The 23,884-nt window shown below is 45.5% G+C and overlaps 1 long non-coding RNA gene across 2 annotated transcripts in view; it reads right to left on the bottom strand.

The window, feature by feature from the left end:
* Positions 1–23,884, bottom strand: part of LOC102158473 — a 64,132-nt gene that overhangs the window by 22,602 nt on the left and 17,646 nt on the right. For both annotated transcript variants that reach the window (XR_002338950.1, XR_002338949.1), the window contains 3 exons: positions 20,954–21,115; positions 19,077–19,142; positions 16,422–16,562 (listed from right to left, as the gene is read on the bottom strand). This is a non-coding gene — a long non-coding RNA (uncharacterized LOC102158473). The remainder of the gene's footprint in view (positions 1–16,421; positions 16,563–19,076; positions 19,143–20,953; positions 21,116–23,884) is intronic.

Raw genomic sequence — 23,884 nt, forward strand, 5'->3', positions numbered from 1 at the left:
TAGCACGAACCCATAGAACGATGAGGAAAAGAAGCTCTTGGGTGGAACACTTCTAACTGAGACCAGTATAGATGGATTCTGTTCTTGTTTTCTTTATTTCTATTTCTAGAAATGGGACTACAAAGGTCACTTGTCCTGCGCCCTCAGAACAGAACCCTTACTGTCTCTCCGTCCTTCCTTTAGCCCTGGCTGCCCAGCTCCACCACCAGGCCTTGCTGCTGCCTTTTAGGTGGCCAGCTTACTAAGTGGCATCCTCCTCCTCTGCCCTTGGCTCACACAGAGTCAGTCAACAAGCACTGGCGGCGGGTGGGGGGGGGGGTCCTGCTCTGAGCTGGGCTCTGGTTTCTGTCTCTAGAAATTTAATTTTAAAAATATATTCTATAGGAATTCCCATCGTGGTGCAGCGGAAACGAATCCAACTAGGAACCATGAGGTTGCAGGTTTGATCCTTGGCCTCACTCAGTGGGTTAAGGATCTGGTGTTGCCGTGAGCTGTGGTGTAGGTTGCAGATTCGGCTTGGATCTGGTATTGCTGTGGCGCTGGCGTAGACTTGTGGCAACAGCTCCGATTAGACCCCTAGCCTGGGAACCACCTTATGCCGTGGGTGTGGCCCTAAAAAGACAAAAGACAAAAAAAAAAAAAATATATATATATATATATATATATATATTCTATATCTTCCTTAATGTTTTGAGTATATTAAGGAACACAGTTATAATAATTGCTTCTGTAATCTTGTCTGTTTATTTTAGTATCTGTGTTAGTTCTAGGTGGTTACCAAATATCATTTCTCACTCACCAGAATCAAAGCTCCTTGGAAGAAACAGCCTATTACAAGTACGGGACAAGAAATGTCCAAGATGGCTGTGGAACATCTTCTAGTGCCAGGGGAAAAAAAGAAGTAATCAAATATCCATTGCTACTGACTTTTTATTTTTGCTAGGCCTTTTCTCCTAAGAGATAAAAGCAAATCAGGAGTTCATGCTAATAATTCAAATCCAAGTTTAACATTATAGAACTTTTATTTAAATTCCTCGATTTTATGTTTACACCTCTTTTTTCTTTTCTTTTTTCCTTTTTAGGGCTGCACCTACAGCATATGAAAGTTCCAGGGCTAGGGGTTGAATTGGAGCTGCAGCTCCTGGCCTACACACAGCTACGGCAATGCCAAATCCAAGCCACAACTGCAACCTACACTGCAGCTCAAAGCAACGCAGAATCCTTAACCCACTGAACGAGGCCACTGTGCCATATCCTCATGGATATTGGTCAGGCTTTTAACCAGCTGAGCCATGATGGGAACTCTCAGACTTATTTTATTATGCGGTTTAAAAAATCTGTATTTTTTAGATACACACATAGAGTGAATTGACATGATGACTGAGATGATGTAAAATACTTCAGCAAGGATAAAAACAAGGAAAGATAAATGTAATTTTGCAAAATTCTGATCAGCTCTGTTGAATTTGGGCAATAGGTATATGGAGGACTCACTCTTCCATGTGAATGTGTGTGTGAAATTTTTCATCCTCTGACCCCTCGTTCTCTTTCCAGGCAGTTGCAACAGTAGCTGTGCTTTACCATTTTGCTATTCATAGTCATCTTCCTTTTTCACCCCAGGGATTTCTCATACCTTCTTGGAATTCAAATGATGAATTTAAAAGGATGTCATAGGTTTTCAGCATTTCTAGGCATTCTGTAGTAGGAGAGATTTCAGGTAACCTAATCCATCCTATTTTTAGAAATGGAGGTTTTCAGATGTGCTTCTGAAATAGTTTTAATTGATTTTTAATAAACATGGAGGCAGTCTATTAAGTGACTATCTCTGTATCAAATATTATATTACAAATACATATTATTGGTGCCCAAACAATATAAATGAATGATGGTAACTCCTATCCTCACTCGTAGAAAAAAAAAAATCAAAACATATTTCCTACTTTAATAATCTTTGTGTAAACAAGCTAACAGTGATTTTATTTTGGCACTACAAAATATTTTGCTCAATTTTACCTCAAGAGCAGTGAGTGTACAGTACTTAGCTAAGTATGGAGGGGTATCTTAAAGTGCATAGAGTCTAAGAGGTTACACAGCATTATCTCATTTAACCCTCACAGCAACCACACAATATAGCAGGTACCACCATCCTGCATTTACAGATGGAGAAACTGATAGCCAAGGCAATGAAGGAACATAGCAAGTCTTACACACCAAGTGTCAGGGCCAGGACCGGACTTAAGCCCTTGGAAACACACCACCCCATAGCAATTGTCCTCCAAAAATCAAAGCTGTTTTTTTTCACAATGGTTATTATTGTATTCGTTTTTAAGGTCTAAAGCAGCTACGCCTTAAAAGAAAAAAAAAAAAAAAAAAAGAAAAAGTATTGATAGCTTCAAAATCCAAAGGGAATGGGCCCTCTGTTTGAGACCCCAAAAAAGTAACAGTAGGTGATGGAAAGATTACATTTGAAAGGAAAAAGTCACCTTCCCAGGTTTAGGGAGGTAGTCAGATATCCGCATCCCTCCCGTGTCTTAGGGAAACATACTGCACACACAATCTTCAGACAAATGTGAACACTTCTAATGGGTGCTCCGCTGTGGCTGGCTGGCAGGCTTTTGTCCTCTTTGTCATTTTCATCCAAACAGTTAAATCTGGGGCCGGGTAGATATTAGTGGCTGGGTCAAAAAGATAGTTTTGGTATGAACTATTTATATTTAATTGGCCTCTGTGTCTGCCTGTGTAGTTTTGCCAAGCATTTTAATAGTTTTCATTGAGTATTCTTTATTCTTTTTTGGGAAAAAAGCTATTCAGGGTGGGAACGGGAAGAGGACAGGGCATGAAATGCTGCCTCCCCTAAAGACTTTGGGCACTCTTCCCGAAGCAGAGGCAGAAGGGAACACTGACCTCTGACTTGCAAATAATTTGAGATATTTTTCTTGCAGTTCACCATTGTTATTCTTTGCCTTTTAGACTCTCTGATTTAAATTCCAGTTTAGTCCTGATTTAGTAGAATAATCAAGTGTAATTTTTTATTTGCACATGTTTATAATTTTAAAGCACATTTCTTTTAATGTCTTACCCAATACTTCAAAAAGTCTTTACTTTTATCATTAGAAAGTAAAATATAGGCTATTGTCAAAAAAAAGAAAGTACACAAAAATATAAAGAAACAAAATCTACTCATATTCTACCATATCAAAAAAAGTTTATTAATTTTAAGTGTATATCCTCCCATTATTTTCTGTGTCTATTTTCTTTCACTTCAAAACTTGGATTTTATTCTATATATAAATTTAATAAATTTATATATTAAATAATATTTAATATTTAATGTAAAATAAATATAATACATTTAATTATATTTTATTGAATTATTATTGAATATTAAATAAATTTATTATAAATACAATATTAAATACAAATAATATTAAATATTAATGTTTCATTTAATAAAATAGATATAAAATAAAATTATATATCTAATTTTTAGACCATGCTTTTTTATTAGTATTATAGAGCAAGCATTTCCCTGCCATTCTTGCAAATCATGATTTTAGAAAGTCTTCATGTAATTCCCAAGTATAGATGTGTCATACTTTATCAGGCAAGTCCCTTGTTGCCTGATTTATAAATCCTAAATTTTTAAGATTTATTTTGGTATATTAATAAAGTCACAGTATGCACTCTATACTTGTATCTTTGTCAACAAGTTTGATTATATCTTTACCATAATTTCCCAGAAGAGAAGTTATTTTTATTTATTATTTTCTCAGAGCACCTTATAATGGAAATTTCTAGGAAAACATTTAAAATGGCTATGGTAATAAACATACTTACTGGCTTTTTTACTCTAACAGTAATATCTTTACTATTTTATTGTGAGCTGTGATGTTAGTATGTGTTTATTAATTGGTTTTACTGGGAATGAATGTTGAATTTTACCAAATGCCATTTAAATATCTGTTGAGATTAGCTTTTTTTCAAATCTGTCTGTGTGATAAACTGTATTATTAGATCTTCATACTGAACCATCCCTGCATTCCTGGAGTAAAATCTTTTCAGTGTGATATGTTATTCTTCTAACATATTACTAGATTTCATTTGTTGAAACATTTTAGTCTTTTAAATCTGTATATTTATAAATGAGATGGGTGTGTAGTTGCTTTTTTTGTTCTAGGTTCCCCAGGTTTGGTAATAAGATTACATAAATTTATAAATTGATTCGGGAAGCTTTATACATTTTGCTGTGTTTGGCAATTATTTATTTAGAAAATAAATATCACAAAATTAATATCAGCCAAATTAAAATTCAAGGCTGGAAGAATTCCTGGGCCACAGAAGGTGATTTGTTTTGTTTTGTTTTGTTTTGTCTTTCTGCCTTTTCTAGGGCCGCACCCACAGCATATGGAGGTTCCCAGGCTAGGGGTCTAATTGGAGCTGTTGCTGCCAGCCTACGCCAGAGCCACAGCACCCGCATTTTTGACCACAGCTCATGGCAACGCCACATCCTTAACCCACTGAGCAAGGCCAGGGATCGAACCCGAAACCTCATGGTTCCTAGTCGGATTCGTTAACCACTGCGCCACGATGGGAACTCCAGAAGGTGATATTTTGATGAAGAACATCATCTTCCAGGATGCAACAGTTAACAGGCATACATTCTAAGTCCTAAGTAACATAGCCATTACATATATAAAATAAAACTCGCTCAAAGTAGAAGTATTAATTGACAGGAAAAAAGCAATAGGAAATTTTAAAACTTTCAACTCACTTCTTAACAGATCAGGTGGCAAAACAGAAATAAGGTTAAGGAGGTTGAACACATTTCTCATGCCTTCAGGTGAAGAGTAGACTAGCCAAGCTGTCCTGTCTCCTGTCCTAGATCTCAGGGTCTAGCAAGCATCCACCCAACACAGCTCAGATGTACAATGTGGCTCCTCTGCCTCTCCAGCTTGGTGACCCCATGGAGTACATGAGAATGACACCCCTAGCACTGCTATCAGGTGGCTTCCTTCCTGGACCCCACCCAGAGTCCTCTGTTACCATCAGCCTCCATCTGTTTATCTGGTAACAGAAATGTCTCAACATCAGGGAGAGAGCTAGGAAGACACAGAGCTGGAAGGTTAACATGGAAGCTCCTCATAGAAACGAAACCCACTCCTAGAGGGTGAGAGGCCCTGTTTTTCTGACTGATACAGTTTTGGGGTCACTGAACCAGAGCAGAAAGAGAGAAGGAGACGAATGTCAATCATCTTCCTACCTTTACTGGAAGTCACTTGACTCAGTGTCAGGAAATGAGAGAGGGTAGGCTCTTCTCTTTTCAAAATCAACTCTATCTCATTTTTAATGGAAATTCCTCCCAATTTCCCCAATGGTGCTCTGGAGCGAGATGAAGACAGTGACGCAAACCTACAAGATAACAGCCCCTCTGACAAAGCAGTGAGGGCGTGGGAAGAGCAGTGCAAGGATAAGAAGGGTATCAAGGACCTTCTCCTTTGCTGTCATCCACCCCTTTCCAGGTTCCCCAAAGCTTCAGCATCGGCCAAGGTTGCTACTACTGGGAGAGCCTAGCGCTCTGCACAGGAGGAGGTTGCTGAGAACAAACTCTCCTCCCTTCCAAGATGTGGAGGTCAAGCTGGAGTAAGGAGGGGGAGAACAGAAAGGGGGAGAGCGTGTAAGTACAATTAACTCGGGATGGTGTCATCCTTCTAGCCAACTGTTTCAAGGCTGATGTCCAAGATGCAGGAAAAGAGGGGAGCAATTTCAATCCAGTAGAAAACCTTTCTCTGGTTCTCTTGTTTATGGCAAGTAGGTATGTTACATGAGGGCCTGGCCCCATACCAGCCTCCTTCAGGAATTGGCTTTCTGGGATCCTTTAATTAAAGTACCAATATTAAGATGAAAGGTTTGGCAGATCTGTGGGCTATGCTCAGCACTGCAGGTGGTCTGCCCGGAACTAGTGAAGGCACAGGAGGGTGCTGTCCCAGCTCGCATGGGGGTCTGTCTCTAACACCTGCTTGGGAATTAGTGGGACAGTGTCAGGTGAGCCAGGACGCCTGGGTGGGAGCTCCCAGAGGCTGAAGCACATGCCCGTGACATGTGTCTGTATCGGGGGGCCTGCAAAACCACCCTGGATGCCCATGCAACACAAGGGAGCTCCCCAGGATCAGTGATGCCTGGCACCTGCCCAGGTAGATGGGCCACTTCCTCAGCTCACCTGTCGTCAGTCTCCAGGTGGGTTGGCTTTCCCAGGATGCCTGCTACTCCTATACTTACTCTGCAAGCTTTTATTTCTCTGAGTCTGATAAGTACAGGTTTCTATTCTCAGAGCTCCTATAACTAGGATCATATCCATGATTCTGGAACTAATGAACCTAAGATAGCTTTTTAAAGGGAAATATGGGGAGTGCCCATTGTGGCTCAGCAGGTTACAAACCCGACTAGTAACCATGAAGATGCAGGTTTAATCCCTGGCCTTGCTCAGTGGGTTATGCTCTCAAGCTGTGGCACAGGTCACAGATGTGGCTTGGATTCAGGGTTACCATGGCTGTGGCGTAGGCCAGCAGCTGTAGCTTCACTTCAACCCCTAGCCCAGCACTCCCATATGCCAAAGATGAGGCCCTAAGAAAAAAAGGAAGAAATACATTCCCTTTGACTTTGCTAAAGCAAACGTTCTTCAGAAGAGAATTGATGAAACTAGTTAAAGTGGATTAACCATTTGATGCCTATCCAGAGACGTGCCTATTAACAGATGTAAAATGGAATTGATAAATCAATGGGACTGATTCATATTTATGAATAGCTGAACTAGGCAGAGTGAAAAAGGCTTATATATTGGAAAAGAAGAGGAAAAGATCTCATATTATAGATACTACAGAATGGATTTGTTTGGATAAGTTTTCTGTTTTGATCACTGAGCAATCTTATAGATCAAGAATGCAGGATAGAAAACAAAATTTATATCTAGAAGTTATTAACTTTAAGCACAAAAGTGCTACTGGGGCCTATTTTTGTGGACTGTTTCATCTTAAAAATAAGTATGATTTTGGAGTTCCCTGGTGGCTCAGTGGGTTAAGGATTAGGCTCAGGTCACTGCTGTGGGTTAGACCCCTGGCATGGGCACTTCTGCAGGGCTGAAGGTGTGGCCAAAAAAGTATGATTTTGTATAGCTAGTTGTGGTGGAAAAGGAAATACAAAGGGTAAGCAAGTTTCCTACCAGAAAAATCCAAGCTATTAAAACTACAATTAAGAAATGTAGGAGTTCCTTGGAGTTCCCGTCGTGGCGCAGTGCTTAACGAATCTGACTAGGAATCATGAGGTTTCAGGTTTGGTCCCTGGCCTTGCTCAGCGGGTTAAGGATCCAGCGTTGCTGTGAGCTGTGCTGTAGGCTGCAGACGTGGCTCAGATCCCACGTTGCTGTGGCTCTGGCATAGGCTGGCGGCTGCAGCTCTGATTTGACCCCTAGCCTGGGAGCCTCCATATGTCACTGAAGTGGCCTTAGAAAAGGCAAAAAGACAAAAAAAAAAAAAAAAAAAAAAAAAAGAAAAGAAAAGAAAAGAAAGAAAGAAAGAAAGAAATGTAGGCTTTCCTGTCGTGGCTCGGTGATTAATGAACCCAACTAGTATCCGTGAGGACACAGGTTTGATCCCTGGTCTTGCTCAGTGGGTTAAGGATCCAGCGTGCTGTGAGCTGTAGTGTGGTTGCAGACACAGCTCAGATCTGGCATTGCTGTGGCTGTGGTGTAGGCCGACAGCTACAGCTCCAATTTGACCCCTAGCCTGGGAACCTCTATATGCCGCGGGAGCGGCCCTAAAAAGACAAAAGACGAAAAATAATACATAAGTAAAACAAAATGTAAAAAGTTACTGCTTTTACTTATTTAAATGAAAGGAAATCTACAAGCAGGAGAGAAATTATAGATGAGGCAAGTTCTGAGACAGGAACTCTAATTACAGCAGGGCGAGAAGAGTCTGCTTCAGGAAATTTCTGAAAGGTTAAATAGGAAGGCTGAGGGTCAAAATCATACTGTGATGAGAATAGAGAAAATGCGTTTGCAAGGAGCTAAGCTGGGTAGTCACAAAAGGAATGACAAGTACCAAGAAGGAAACCTGAAGCCCCAAGTAAATAACAGAACCTCACCCCAAAAAAGATGCTGAGTATAGTGCACAAATATTCAGAAGGTGCGGAAAGATAAGTCAGAAGCCAAAACTCAGTTACCGCTATCGTGAAAAGGAACAACAGAACTCTTAGCAAAAATAAATGACTTTGCAGAGAGACTCACAGACAAGAGAATAGACTTGTGGTTGCCAAGGCGGAGGGGTTTAAGGGGAGGGAGAGGGATGGACTGAGAGTTTGGGGTTAGTAAATGCAAACTATTACATTTAGAATGGATAAGCAATGAGGTCCTACCGTACAGCACAGGGAACTCGCTCCAATCTCCTGGCATAGATCATATATATATAAAACTGAGTCACTTTTCTGTACAGCAGAAATTAACACATGGTTGTAAATCAACTATACTTCAATAAAATAGATTTTTAAAAAGAAACAAAAAAATTACTCTGCATGTGACTAATACTGCCTTTCTTAGGTAGCTTGGCCTGCAGAGAAAATCACTCCTATCAAGGGTTCTCAGTCCATTTAAGTGAGCCCTAATAAGTGCAAAACCCAACCATGAGGGTGAACCACTGTTATCGTTCAAGGAGTGGAAACCAACAGACAGGACACAGGGGAGTTCGTTAGGACTCTTCAACGCCGATTACAAAATACTGGGAGGAATTCTCCCGAGGACATTGAGTAATGTTTGCAAATGTGTGCAGGTCCGTGTTGACTGTCTGATCCTCTGGACCGGGAAATGCTTCTCAGCCCATCACGGCATGATTTTCTTTTTCCAAATTGAAAATGTGAATATAACTGTAACCAACTCAGAACAGGAGACAGCAGGCACGGCAGGCGAGACAAGAGATTCTGCAATTTGTATGAGAAGAAATAGAATTCAATCTAGGAATGCCTATTTACTGAGCCTCAGAGTGCACTAAGCATCAGGAGCCATAGTCACCACAGTTGATTAAAAAAAAGTATGTCTCCTGTTAATTCACACATTTCCAAGAGGTGGGTGTTGTTAGCCCTCTTTGTTAATGGGAAAAAAATGAGATTCAGAGAGGTTAATTGAACTGGAGATCTCCCGATTTCTAGTCTTAGATCCTTCCTGTGCACTTTCTGTGTTTAAATTCTGGTCCCATCCCTTCTTAGCTGAGTTAGTTGAAGAAGTTATTTAGCCTCTGTAATTGTCTGTTGTTAATGGAAATACTAATTTCTGCCACATAACATGGTTGTAGGGATTCAATGAGGGGACATATGTAAGAATGCCAGCCATGGTGCCTGGCACATAGTAGGCCCTCAGCAAAAGCTGGTGTCTCTCCTTTACTGATGCACAGTGGTGAAGGGAGCAGACTATCCAGCCAGGGTGGCACAACACAGCAGCAACAGCAGAGTGATGCCCCAGTGAGGTGCAAGATGGCCTGCCAGCTGCCCTCTGGGGTCCTATATGGGTACTCAGGCTCAGTAGGGGCTTGCTGTGTGGGTCTGGGAGGCACAGGAACTGGGGCAGAGCCCCTAAGGAGGAAAGGGGTTTATGTGGGTGGAGAGATGGGCAAGGGTTGAGCAGGCAGAGAACAAGGCACTGAAGCAGGAAGATGGGGTGGAGGGAGGGGAGTGTTTGTGAAGGACCCAGGGGGGCTCCTGACCAGCAGGCTGAACAGTGAGCTAAGGCTGGGAAGGGGAGGAGAGGGAAGTCGGAGGTGGCGGAGGCTCCCAGTGGGCAACTTCCACTCAAGGATTTCAACCCATTCCTATAAGAGAAGGGTTACTCGTAAAGGCCTGTCAACTTGGAGTATCCATTATTAAAATTAATTTATGCCAGTGTGTAAACTGGACTGTCAAGGAAAAGGTGAAAAAACAGGGAATTTTTATTATTTTATTTTTATTTATTTACTTGATCTTTTTAGGGCCACATCTGCGGCGTATGGCAGTTCCCAGGTTAGGGGTTGAATTAGAGCTGCGGCTGAGGCCTACACCACAGCCAGAGCAACAGTGGATCTATGTCGCATTTGAGACCTACACTATAGTGTGCAGCAACACTGGCTACTTAACCCACTGAGTGGGGCCAGGAATCGAACCCACATCTTCATGGCTATTAGTCACATTCTTAACTGGCTGAGCCTCAGTGGGAACTCCCTGAATTTTTACATTTTATACACACACAGCCCTTTTTATTACAAAACATATATAGTCTACTTAACCCCACTTTAAAGGGCTTGGGCATTATTTTGACTCTTGCAATCAATTAAAAAGGTTTAAAACAGCTGTGTTTTTACTTTTCTGACATATTATGGTCATATCTAGAATTCATGTGATGTTAAATCAAGAATAAAACTTTTAATTACATCGCTGTTCCTATGGTAAAATATAATCTATTTCAAGGCAATTCACTTTGTCATAAACTTTCCTTGAATAAAACTTGATAAAAAGCAGAGACCCACTGCATATGACAATAATTAAATCTATACTCAACAAGTACAAAAGAGTGACTGTAGGGATAGGTAATTTAGAACAACAACAACAAAAAAAAACCAATCTGAAACATGTTAGGAAATCATACTGAGGTTTGTTATCCATAATCTCCTGAGATATGGATTGTGGTATATATTTAAGAAAAAAAAAAAAACTAGTAAGTACCCAAATTATGAAATGAATTGTATTTTCAAAAAACAGGTTAAAATTCCAAGATCAGGGTATCAGCAGGTTTGATTTCTCCCAAGGCCTCTCACCTCAGCTTGCAGATGGCCGCCGTCTCGCTGTGACCTCATGTGGCTTTTCCTCCAGTCCTATACGCTCCTGGTGTCTCTCTCTTCCTCTTCTTATCTTATGAGATCCCTACCCTTAAGACCTCATTTAGCCTTAATCACCTCCTTAAAGGCCCCATCTCCAAGCACAGTCACAGTCTGAGGTGCTGGGGATTAGGACTTCAAGGTGAATGATGGGGTGTGCACGATTCAGCCCATAAGAGCCAGGGTTGTCCACCCAGACGGGGATATGAGAGTGGGGCAGGAAGGATCTGTTAGTGTATTCACACACTGAGCCTCGGCCACAGCCCAAGCTCAGGGCCAAGGGCACTCAGGAGTCTGAATCCCAGCGCCTGGCTCCTGCTACTGCAAACAAGCATTCCTCTGAAGCCTGGTTGCTTACTTGGAGGTATTGGTAAATATACCAATTTGGGGAAAGGGAAGTGAGCCTTTCCTCTGCCCCAGCACCCTGTTGCAGAAAAAGCATGTGATGGAAAAACCCATCTGGGCTGGGGACAGCGTGAGGGCAAGCGAGCTCTGGGACTGCGAGCTGATTTATGTTGTGCTTGGTGCCTGGAGTGACTCCTGGGCGATCTGGAGCTTGACATTGTTAAGGACAGGTTTTCGTGATGACTTCAAAAAATAGAGTGACTGTAAATAAGAGGGTATTTGCCTGTTTTTAATTTTATGCAGCTCGTTATATCATGGTCAAATGAAAACCTTGGTATTTGGGGCAGGAAGCGTGTGGCCAGCGGCAGGATGGTGCGGGGTGGTGGAGCTGGTGGTGGGGGTGGACTTCAGGCAGGGCTGTGACACCACATGAAAGTCCTTCCAGGGTCTCACAGGAGGGAGGCACACAGAGGGATCTTTAGGAATCAACACAGGTGACTTCTTCTTCCCAACAAAGTTCCCTGTTCTATATACACCTTCATCTGCCGGTCAATGAAGAGATAGGAACAGCGGTGCGGGGGCTGGGAGCGTGACTGACACATGGAGACAGACGCAGAGGGCTGGGCAGCCTTCTGGGTACAGGAGACACACTGCCCTGGGCTCTGCGGCCCTGGGTCATGATGTGAGATGGACCCAAGGCCTTGACATCCCTGAGGCCAGACTGTCCTACTCAGGCAAAGCTCTAAGCAGATCTCTGGATGGGTCAGGAAAAGGCAAGGAGCTTTCCCAAGTTGCTCCACACCTGGCCGGAAAAAGCAGTCACCCACAACTTGAACGGCAAAAAATTTAGAGTCTTAGTACATAATCTGTGTTCCAGTTGAAAGAGCTTTGCACATCACATGTTTTCCTGTAATAACATCCCACTGGAAGCCTAGCCTCTATTTGAAAAACTACAAAGTGAAAAATGTGTAACAGAGAAATCGTTAGAATGGTCTTCTGGCGCAAAGGATGGGTTTGGATCAGGTGACCTGGGTTTAAGTCCAGGCTCTGACACACACTGGTGGTGTGACCTTGGACAGGTGAGGTAACCTGTCTGTGAGTGATGACAGCAGGTACCTCCTGGCAGTGTGGTGAGAAACATACAAGGGCTGGGGTCAGTGAAAGGCACACAGGACAAAGAGAGCTTGTGATCATGATGACTGAACAAAGGTTCTTTTGGAAATTTCACTGGGTTAGGGGAGAGAGAGAGAGCGAGGCTGTGTACACCTACCTGTGAATGGGACCGAGCAAAGCAAAGGCAAACCAGTTCTTATGAAACACTGCTGTAAACACTATATAATATTAAAACATCTCTTTCTAAGTGTGGGCCCATGGCATAGCTGACAGACAACATGTCTGTCTTGAAACAGAATATGTCACTAACAAGGACCTACTGTGGAACACAGGGAACTAGACTCAATATCTTATAATAACCTATCATGGAAAAGAATCTAAAAAGAATAGATATATGTGTAGAAATGAATCACTCTGCCACATACCTGAAACTAACACCACACTGCAAATCAACTACACTGCAATAAAACTTTTTAAAAATAGAATATGTCATATTCCCCCCTCTCTGAGACTCTATGGTCTTGAAAAATCCAGGAAATGGCTTTCCATGCCTTGGCTATCTCACCTTCCTCTCCTTTCAATCCTGACAGCTGTCCCTGGTTTGGAGTTATCAGCCATCAGCCCCAGCCCTTGCCACTGAGACTTGCCACCAGCGACCAGAAATCTTCCCTCTGGCCAGTAGGAACCTCAGAACTTCTCAGAGTTTGGCTTTGAGAAATCCTCTGCTGTAGGTCTTACAAAGATACTGGCAGATTTGAAAGAGATGTCCCTTCCTGCCTTGGGAAAAGGAGGCTTGAAATGAAGGTAAGCTGGAAGAAGCTAGAAAGTATTAGGAAAAGAAAGGAAGGAAGGAAAACAGGAGAGGAAGGAGAAAGAGGAAAAAGAGAAGCTATCTACGTTTTCAAAGTTTGCTATTAAGGAGGAAAAAAAGCAAGGAAGTGGGCCTTTTCATGAAATATATGTAAAAACATGAACATTTGTAAGAACCAGGATAAATTTAATAGAAAGAAAAAGAGACACAGCAGATGCTCACTGCAGCACTGACAGCAAACAAGGTGTGGTTACAGCAAGGCAGGAAAAACGACTTGACAACTACTTCCAAAGTGTTAGCTGCAGGGATCTTTGGGAGGCTTGGGGAATTGCATTCTCTTTTTATGTAAACGCAAAGAATCAATAGACTGATTTCAAAGAGAGAGGCCTCTGGCTGCACCGACTGCCTTTCCACCAGGAAGAGCCAGGGCGCGCCACCCCAAGAGCTGGGGGCCCATCTCCTCTTCTAGTTCCTTCCCAGCACCAGCTTCTATCGCCTCTCACCAAGTTCAAGAGTTTCCAGGTAGACCTTGAGACCTCTGAGCATCTCCTACCCTGTGGTTCCTGAGTGTAGCCAGCCGCTTCTACCCCAGCTAACAACCCCTTCCTTTTCCACCCCCACTGTCCATCTGCCTCCTCTGTTCCTCCCATCCCGCCTGCCCTGCCCCGTCCCAGGTCCACCCTGGCTCCCGTGCCTCCCTCCACTGCCCTCAGGAAAAAGCACAAGCTCTTGCTGCTGCCTACCCTCCCATCCCTGGCCTCCCGCTCTCCACATGACAGGCTTCCAGCCACGTCCTTAAGCTCTGGCCCACAGCACCCCTGCTCTACCACCTCACGGGGCACGTTTAACTGAAAGTATCTGTTTCTTATCTGTCATGTCCCCCAAAACTAGGACACCTCTAAGGGCAAGGACCATGTCTTGTTCATGCCTGAACTCCCAGGACCCACCATGATCCCCAGAACAGGGTAAGCCTCAATAAACACTGCCTCATTGAACACACCTCCTTACAAAACTCTGTCCTGGCTCCCCTCTGAGACCAGGCCAACCCCCTCACCTGACCTTAGAGAACATCCGAAGGCTGCTTGCCTTGGCCACCTTGTTCCCCGCCCCCTGCCCTGTCTGCCTGCAAGTGACCTCTGCACGTGGTCTTTCTGCTCCCTTTCCAGCCATGCCCAGCATACCCTTGCACCTTCTGAGTCCTAATTTAGGTCTTGTTCCCATTCAGCCCCAGCTCCTCTCAGAGCCCACCCTACACCACCCCCACTGAGGGCCAAACCCTTCCATGTTTCTGGAAGTTCTGTGCCTCGATTCCTTCCTTCAACTCACACCAGCCCCAAGCCATGGTGGGCAGGCCCTCAACTCCCCAGTGTCCTGCACACGGAACCCGTCAGTGAACACAGCTGACTGAGATGCTAGCCACTGGCTGGGGTGGAAGTGACTGTGCTGGGTGCCCCTGTGGGGTCCTGAGCTGTGGGTCCATGTCTCACACAGGCTGCCCTAAGGGAGGCCCCTGAACCTAAAATCAGAGGGCAGGTCACCACAGCCCTCCCCCAGCTGCCCTGTCCCCACGTCCTTATACCCTTATTTCCTGTCACAGGACACAGATAGGGTAGACAGCCAGAGGCCCTGCCACACCTCGATGAAGGCCCAGGATGAGCCCAACAACAAAAGACCCACCCCTCAGCCAGCATCCCATTCTCAGAATCGCTCATCAGCCACATCAGAGACTGTCCACTGTTTGCTGAGACTGTAGGCAAACCCTTAACATCAGCCAGAAAGCATTAGGAATGAGAAGATGGTGTTTGTTCTCCTTTTAATATAAAATTCCAATGACTCCACTCTGAATACCGTCTGAGGCATTTAAGACCTTACAGTGTTTTTATCAAAATCTGCCTCTCATTAAAACATTTTAGGAGTTCTCGGTGTGGCTCAGTGGATTACTAACCCAACTCTTATCCATGAGGATGTGGGTTCAATCCCTGGTCTTGCTCAGTGGGTTAAGGATCTGGAGTGGCTGCAAGCCTCGGGATAGGTTGCAGATGCAGCTCGGAACCCCAGTTGCTGTGGCTGTGATGTAGGCTGGCAGCTGCAGCTCCAATTTAACCTCTCCCCTGGGAATTTCCACATGCCGCGGGTGCAGCCCTAAAAAGGATAAAACAAAACAACAATAGCAAAAACCCCATTTTAAGTTTCAGTGTACTCCTTTTTAGTTTTATTTTTCTTGTGTACCTGCATTTTCTAATATGCATTTTGGAATGCACTCTGGTTATATGTTTAAAATCGATTGCTATTATCAAAAAATGTAAAAGATTTTTGCAGAAAAAACAGTTACCTAAACAAACAAAAACAAATCTGCCCTTCATTAATCAAATACCATCCAAATCTAGCCTGTATCTTTCACTCATTTGGAAAGAAGTGAAAAATGCCTCACTAAAGGCATGAATAAATTAATTCATGCACTTATGATGGCTGGACATTTCATCTCATACGTCCTTTGCATTTGCTAATAAGTGAGGTCCCAGGTGTGACTTTACCCCACCCTGCTCAGCAAACTGGGGGCTCTGGCTTGAGCAGGCACCAAGGAATGCAGCAGCCCTGGCCAGAGAACAAGCCTCCTCCAGCTGTAGGAGCACATGGCGACACCCCTGACTCACCTCTTCTCGGTGTTTCTCCTCCCAACCTGGATGTGACGTCCACAGAGGCCCTTCCCAGCCCTGAAGGTGGGACTGGCCATGTGTGGCTGGCTGAAGCCAGGTAACTTAGACTGTCTGGACTGAGGGAAGCTGAACTTGCAGGGCTCAGAGGTCAGGGAAGCAGGATGGGAGTGTGGGGCAAGGACCTGGAGCCTCTGGGCTGCCAGGCAGGGGCTGGGTCCTCAGATCTAGAAGCTAGACTGCCCTGTCCCCATTGTATGCAGATCAGGGCGGGCTCCTCGCCCTCCACCTGCCAGGGTTACAAAACCGGGGCAGGGCCTGTGCTTAACTAGAAACAGGCCTGGGCGGTGACTCATTCTAACTCATTTGAGAAGCTGCAGCTCTTCGGCTCCGGCCCCCACCACCTGTCCCCCACCCCCACCCCCACCCGCCAACTTCCATCTTCTGGAAATGTCCAAGCTGCCTGCCACGCCCAGGAGCAGCTTGAGCGCCGAGCTTCTGCACTGGGAGCTGAGTGAGAGGAAACCAAAGGGGCTAAAAGGAATAGCCACTCAGCCTTCCATACCTGGGTAGAGACAGGGTGTCCGTGTGTATGGGAGTGGGACTCACCATGAAAACAGATAAGCTCAGTATCAGTCCTGCAGGAAATGCACTTGCTAGGACTTCCGGCATCAGAGACTCGTCATCTGGGGCCAGCCCTTGAGGCCCACTGTCTTCACATTCCCCCACACCTGTGCTGTGTCTGGGTTCCTGGAGAAGGAAGAAATGTTTGCAACTTTGAGTTAATCTATCTGGGACCCATCCAGAATTCTGCAGCTGTCCACTGGGAATGAGAGGAAAGCCAATGAAGGCTATGAAGCCCTCCTGTGCCACGTGGGTACTCCTGCAAAGGTGGCCACTATGAAGGAGGTCACCCATCTGTCAAGTGCCAATAGAACACGGGGCAGAACAGAGGTTAGATGTACTGCCCACTCAAAGGACTGACAATCCAAATGCTGTGGGTGGCCCCTGGGGACATTTCCAATTCCCTTCATACTTTAAAGGAAAATAAATATTCCTAGACAATCATCTCCCGTTCTTTCTCTTTGATAATGGAACCAACCCTTCCCTTCAAGATGTCAGGGGGCCATTTGGAGTCAAAGGCCACAGATCCCAACTCTACACTATAAGGCTGGGCTCATCCTTGAAACGGTGTTAATTGGAGATCCTACTGTTGCCAAACCTCTCTTTGCTTCCAGGCTAGGCCTGTAACAGGATCCAGATCCGTCTTCACCAGGGATCCCCAGTGGTTCTAGCTACATCAGACCCAAGATAACGACAACTGGAGTCTTTCGCTCAAGAGCCTTATGGAAGCCTGCACTTCTCCACGGGAAACGGGAAATGGGAGCTGCAGGAACCTGCCTACGCCTGGGCTGCCACCCAGTGCCTGGCACCCCACAGGTCTGCCCGGGCCTCCCAGCCTACTCTAACCCTGAATGAGCTGGCACCAGCCTCGCCCTGGATCCCTCTTGGGCTTGGCCTCTGTCAAGGAGGCAGGGAGCTGAGGAACTGGAGGGTTAAGCAACAGCTTCCCAAGGGCAGATTCCTGTCCAGCGCCTGGTATCTGGTTTCTGAGCCAAACATGGGTGGCTCTGTTTCTGCTGATTCCTGATTGTGGTTGCAGACTGCACACTGGTGCTCTGTGCCTACCTGGATATTCCTTCCCAGAAGAAGGATCTCAGTCAAGAGGGCTGGAAGAGGCAGGCCCAGGTGCAGGCCTTATACACAAATGCCCCCACCAACTGCATTCTCAGAAGATGCTAAGGCCCTCTGGAGCCAAACCAAGTTCTGTTAGCCTTTCATCTGGGCCCAGCCTAATCGGCTTGGCCAGGTGTTGTTTTAGAGACTTCAAACAGCCAAGTGCTTGATAACGGGGTGGGCTACGTACAGGTCTGAGGCTGGGACTTACAATAAGCAGACAGGAGCCTTCCTTGTCACCCTGACAGCTTTGCCCAGCTTCACCTACCACTTCTCAGATGGCCCTTGAGTGCTCTGCCCGATCATTTTTGCCCGTGGGTTAGAAATGTAGGAGAGACTGCCTGACTTTCCCGCCCCCCTCTCTAAGCACAGCTAACAGCAGAGGCTGAGCCAAGCTGCTGTTATTCTGTCTCCACAAGCCACAAGGTGATAGGCTAAGGAAAGCCTGCACCTGTCCCAGGTTTCACCTGGGATTCTAGAATCTGCTAGGGGCAAACCCAGAACAACGAGCAGCACCCCCTGTGGCTCTCCCGAGGGACAGCCAGACAAGCAAGCAGTCACCCCTTGTACAAAGGCCATGACGGTCAGTCTGGCCGTGTGGTTTCAGGATGTGCAGAGAGCCTGGGGAGGCTGGCGTGGCTGGGGGTAAGAAAGGGAAGTGGCTTATCCGCGCTCCCCTGGTGAGTCAGCAGCAGGACCACTCAGAGAATCCAGGGGCTTTGACTAACAAGCTAGTCACCCTGCCCTGCCCTGTTGAAGGGAGTAGAAAGGAGGGAACGGGTCGGCCAACAGCACTTGGGTGCCAGGACGAGAACAAACCACGGGGAGAAGACTGGCGACCAGGAAGCAACCGGAAGACACAAGAAATCCCTTAGAGCAGCAGCTGAGGCGCGCTGGCCCGCGTGCCCGCACGCAAAGGGGCGTCAGACGAGTTACAAAGGGGCGGGGGCAGAGTAACACTGTGCTGTGCTCCTGGCCCCGGGGAGTGGGTAGCAGCCAGGTGATGGTGGTGACGAGTTAGGAGCACCACGGGGAGAAGGGACTCTCGAGGAAGGGATGGCAGGTTCATCAGGGTGCCCAGGAGGCCAGCAGCGAGCTCCCCTGGCTGGCAGGAGACTCAGGGCCCAGGCCGCCTCCTGCCCTAGCAGAGGGTTACTTAGCAAGGTGGTGCTGAGATGGCCTCCTGAACAAGAAGTCTGACCAGGAGAAAGGCCAGGCAAGGCCTGGCTGGGGCCCAGCTTGTATGAGGGGTATGTGGGGACAGTGGGCAGACAGGCCTGCCTGGGGCAGAGGGGCTGGGGAGGGGGTGGGTGAGAGACAGGGAATAAAAGAAACAAAGAATGTCTGCCCAGCATCCTCATTTTTTTGGTTTTATGGGAAACATGGTGAAACTCTTTCTTACAAGTGGCGATTATAGAGGGTGGGGGTAAGAGAGAGAAACCACAGTGATTTTTTTTTTTCTTTCTGGACCGAAAAAATGTTTTCCCCAAACTAAACAAAGTTAAATTGAGAAATGCAACATGGTACCTTGGGGACCTGGTGGCTCGGTGCTGCCCTGACCCGCCGGCGCCTGCCTCAGACTCGCGTGGCCTCCTGAGGAGGAAAGGGGACGCTTCAACTTTTCAAGGTCCAAACAGTTACGGTTCTCTTTTTGCAAAACAGTTTCTGTCACCTCCTATAATGGTACTGGAGTCCTTTGTGGTGGCACATTTTGTGGCCTCAGCAACACAGGTGAGTGGGCGCCCCTCCCCAGCCACCTGCCCAGGGATCCGCCTCCTCCTGAGAGTCGTGAGGTGACAGCAGCGTGGTGCCCTGCATTTAACACTTGGCTCTGTGGCTGCTGTGTGAACTAAAGGTGATTTCCCTGGCAAGACAGGGCTAGAGTATCTATGAAGAAATAAAGGGATCCCCTAATGAAAGGACCAAACTCTGTCTTCAAGGTGACCCAGGAGGAAAACTGGTGCTGGGCGCCTGGGGGTGCAGTGGGATCTTTCTGGCATGAGCTCTACTGCAATTTGACTCAATGAAGCCATTCATTTCAGAGCTGCTTTTCTTAAAAAAAAAAAAGTTGGAATCATTCAAACTTCTTCAGCAAATTGCAGTGATTTTGAAGTGAATAAAAAAAAAGTCGGCAGCCCCACCCACATGCTCCTCTGTCAGAAACCATGTTATCTATGACGGGAAATATCTGCAGCCTAGAAAAAAAATTCACTGCAACGGCTCAATTGCACGTTGCGGGGTCATATCTTTACTTACATGAAATTCTTGCTCTCCACCATCTGATTTAGGTTAACTGCTGGATCTGAATCTAGCCAGGTCTTGGGTCTACAGACCCCTTTAATTAACATGATATCTTTTTTTTTTTTTAGGGCCGCACCCATGGCATATGGAAGTTCCCGGGCTAGGAATAGAATCAGAGCTGAAGCTGCCGGCCTACACCACAGCCACAGCAACACCAGATCTGAGCTGTGTCTTCAACCTACAACCATAGCTCACAGCAACACCAAATTCTTTAACCCACTGAGTGAGGCCAGGGATCAAACCCGAGGCCTCATGGATACTACTCTGATTCATAACCTGCTGAACCACAACGGGAACGCCAGTATGATATCTTGCATTGGTTTTAAACTGGGTGGCCTTGCTTCTGTTTCCTATCTGTGGAGCGGAGGCCCCAAGGGTGGGGTTTCCCCTGGGGCTCTTCCCTCTCTCCTAGGACACACTGGGCACTGAGCAAGGAAGCCTGGGGCAGAGAATCTGGGTTCAGAACCCAGATCCCATTTCTGCTGCATGTGCTTGCTGGGCTGGCTCCTGTGCTCAGTGGGAGGGCTTCACTGTCCTGCAAGAGGCAGGGGCTGGTCTACTCGGCTTGCACCTTTCAAGTGTGGCAAGGAGGCTCCCAGGCTGCTGGCTTGGGTCCTGACCTGGGCAGTCCCAGTACAGATATCTATGCTAGTGACACCAGCAGCTGTCTGCTGGTTGGAACTGAATCCCAGAGCCAGCATAACATTTTCCAAGCAGTCTAGGTGAGGCAATTGAAAAAAAGGTAAGAGTTCCCTTGGTGGCTCAGCGGGTTAAGAACCTGACTAGTATCCCTGAGAATGCAGGTTCGGTCCCTGGCCTCATTCAGTGGGTTAAGGATCTGGTGTTGCTGTGGCTGTGGCGTAGACCAGCAGCTGCAGTTCTGATTCAACCTCTACCTGGGACCTTCCATATGCCCCCCTAAAAAATAGGAGAGAGAAAGAAAAAAAGGTGAGGTGAAGATCCCTTCAGCTCAATTGTAACTTCTGTCAACAGAGGCCAGGAGTGACATCTCACCTGAGGATTCCTCCCACTGCCCCACACCCCACACCGCACCACCCCACCAAGGCAAATGAATTCATGACGCAGGACAAAGTGCCTTGTACCTTCTTCAAGACCAGGGCCAAGTCCATACCAAGTCTTCCAGGTGTTTCAGCTTCAAATTCCATTTTGTTCATTGGTAGCTTTTCCTGAGCAGTCTCCTAAAGTGCTCGGTGAAATCAACGTCACGGTCGCATTGATCCCAAAGATGATCATATGGGTAAGAACTGTCAAAAAGACAGAGAAGAAACATTCTGAGAGGCATGGGGCGTGCAGGTAGCAGAGCTGGGGGCCAGGAGTGGGGGGCATGTAACTGCTTGTAGTGAGAGTTTGTATCATGGGCGCTCTCACCTGTCTCTCCTTCCTCCAAAGCCAAACAGTAGCTTCTACCCTAAACCAAGGTCACAGTCATCATCTACTAGAGTGGCCAGAATTAAGACACTCAGAGAGAGGGGGTCAGGTTAACGGAGTAAGAGTTGCTTGAAAGTAGTAAAAAGAGGAATTACTTAACAAATGGTTCTAGAGCCACTGGCGAGCCATTTGGAAAAATAAATTAAAGTTGATCCTTATTTTACTCTTTACTCCCAATAAATTCCACGTGGATAAAAGCCTTAAAGATAGATAGTTCCCAAATCTGACTAGTATCCATGTGGATTCGAGTTGGATCCCTGGCGTCACTCAGTGGGTTAAGGATCCGGCATTGCCATGAGCTGTGGTGTAGGTCGCAGATGCGGCTTGGATCCTGTGTTGCTGTGGCTGTGGCGTAGGCCTGCAGCTATAGCTCCAATTCGATCCCTAGCTTGAGAACTTCCATGTGCCATGGGTGCAGCCCGGAAAAACAAAACAAAACAAAACCCTTAACCATAAGATTTAAAAATCATGAGTGTGTTTATTGATCACCTCTGCCTGGGGAAGTCCTTTTTAGCAAAGAAGCCATAGATTTAAAAATCATAAATTTCATACCATAAAAGAAGACATAGTTTTGTGTAGTAAAAGTACATTAAAAAAAAAAAAGACAAACCAGAGAAAATACTTGCGACACACATGAAAACATAATCTCATTAAATTACAAAGACCTAGTACACATCTATAAAGAAAAAGCAGACTAACACAATAAAAAATTAGGCAAAGAATAAGAATGGACAGTTTGTAGAAAAAATAACACAAATGTCCAATAAGCACTTTCACTGGAAATTAAAAGACACAGACCCAAGTGATAATAGGATACCATTTTTCACCTAATTGTCAAAAATTGTTAACTTGGATAATAATTAGTGCCTGTCAAGAAGAAATATAGAGAAACAGGTGTCTGCAGATATTGATATGGGATCTGTTAATTGGTGGTCATTTTGCTAATATTAAGATTCTTCTGAAAGCAATTTAGCAATATCAATCATAATTTTAAATGTCTACAACCTCTGATCCAGGAATTTCACTGCCTGAATTTAGCCTATGACTGCAGTTGCAAAATTATGCCAAGACATACTGCACAAGCATATCCATGACAGCCTTGCTAATAGCAGAAAAGCTGGACTCCACCTGAAGGTCTATTATTGAGACTGGCTAGAAAGTAGAACTCGAAGAAGTAGTTTTTAAAAAGGTTAAAAGTTGATTGGTAGATCTTGATATAGAGGACCTTTGATTTTTTTCAATAAGTTAGGGAAAGAAAGCAAGGCTCTGAACAAGGTACTTAGGAATATCTACGTTTTTAAATTGTGCACCTTGTTAGTAAAAAAACTTTTGAACAAATGCCCCTATATATTAATTGATTGATTGATACGTATACGAATATGTACAAAAACAGCACAAAAGGAGTAGATTAAAGCAAAGAAATACCAGCTCTCATATTTTTTTCTTCTCTTTTCCCCCAGTGTTTTAAAGCTCCCCTTCAGTGCATGTACTTAGGACACATTAGAGTGAGTATATTTTAAAGTATATTGAAAAATTGGTGACACTCTTTCCATTGGGAGGTGTGGTCCATGCCTTGTTCCCTGCAAACCAGACAAGCCACCAAGAAAGAGCAAAAATGACAATGAGTGATCTGAGTCTAGATGATGACAGGGGGTGCTGCTTCTATCTCGTCTCTAGAACACATGATCTGAGAGATTTCACAGCTCTGAGGCAGTCGGACTGCCCTGAGGTTACCATGCTGTGAGGGAGCCCACACTAGCACACATGGAAAGATCAAACAGAGAGAGATGGATGCCTGGTCAGTCCCTAGTGGCCCTGTCCACGTCTCATGGCAGCTGCACAGGCAGTGACAAGCTAGACCGCTGAGCTGAGCCCTTCCCACCTACTAACCCACAGAAAGCACAGGAGATAAGACAACACCGTTGTTGCTGGAAATCTCTACATTCTGGAGTGAATTGTTACACAGCAACAGCTAGGAGGAGCAGATCATGATCCCAAATGTTCATATATGGATGTGCATGTATATACTACAAATTATATTCCCATAAAATCAATTGTATACGCACATTTGCTGTACTTTGTATAATTCTGAGGGGGTTAAAGGACAGAAGAAACTGCCGAGGAGGCCCCATTGTGGCTCAGCAGGTTAAGAACCGAACATTGTCTCTGTGAGGATTCAGGTTTGATTCTGGCCCTGCCACTGGGTTAAGAATCCAGCAATGCCTTGAGTTGCAGTGTGCGTCGCAGATGTGGCTCAGATCTGGCATTGCTGTGGCTGTGGCTGTGGCTGTGGTCAGCAGCTACAGCTCTGATCCAACCCCTAGCTCAGGAACTTCATATGCTGCAGGTGCGGCTGTAAAAAGAAAAGAGAGAGTTCCCACTGCAGCGCAGTGGAAATGAATCTGACTAGTAACCATGAGGTTGCAGGTTCGATCCCTGGACTTGCTTAGTGGGTTAAGGATCCAGAGTTGCCATGAGCCAAGGTGTAGGTCACAGACCTGGCTCAGATCCTGTGTTGCTGTGGCTGTGGTGTAGGCCAGTAGCTACAGCTTCGATTTGACCCCTAGCCTGGGAATATCCATATG

The sequence above is a fragment of the Sus scrofa genome, chromosome 14 (assembly GCF_000003025.6).
Source record: "Sus scrofa isolate TJ Tabasco breed Duroc chromosome 14, Sscrofa11.1, whole genome shotgun sequence".
Lineage (NCBI taxonomy): Eukaryota > Metazoa > Chordata > Mammalia > Artiodactyla > Suidae > Sus > Sus scrofa.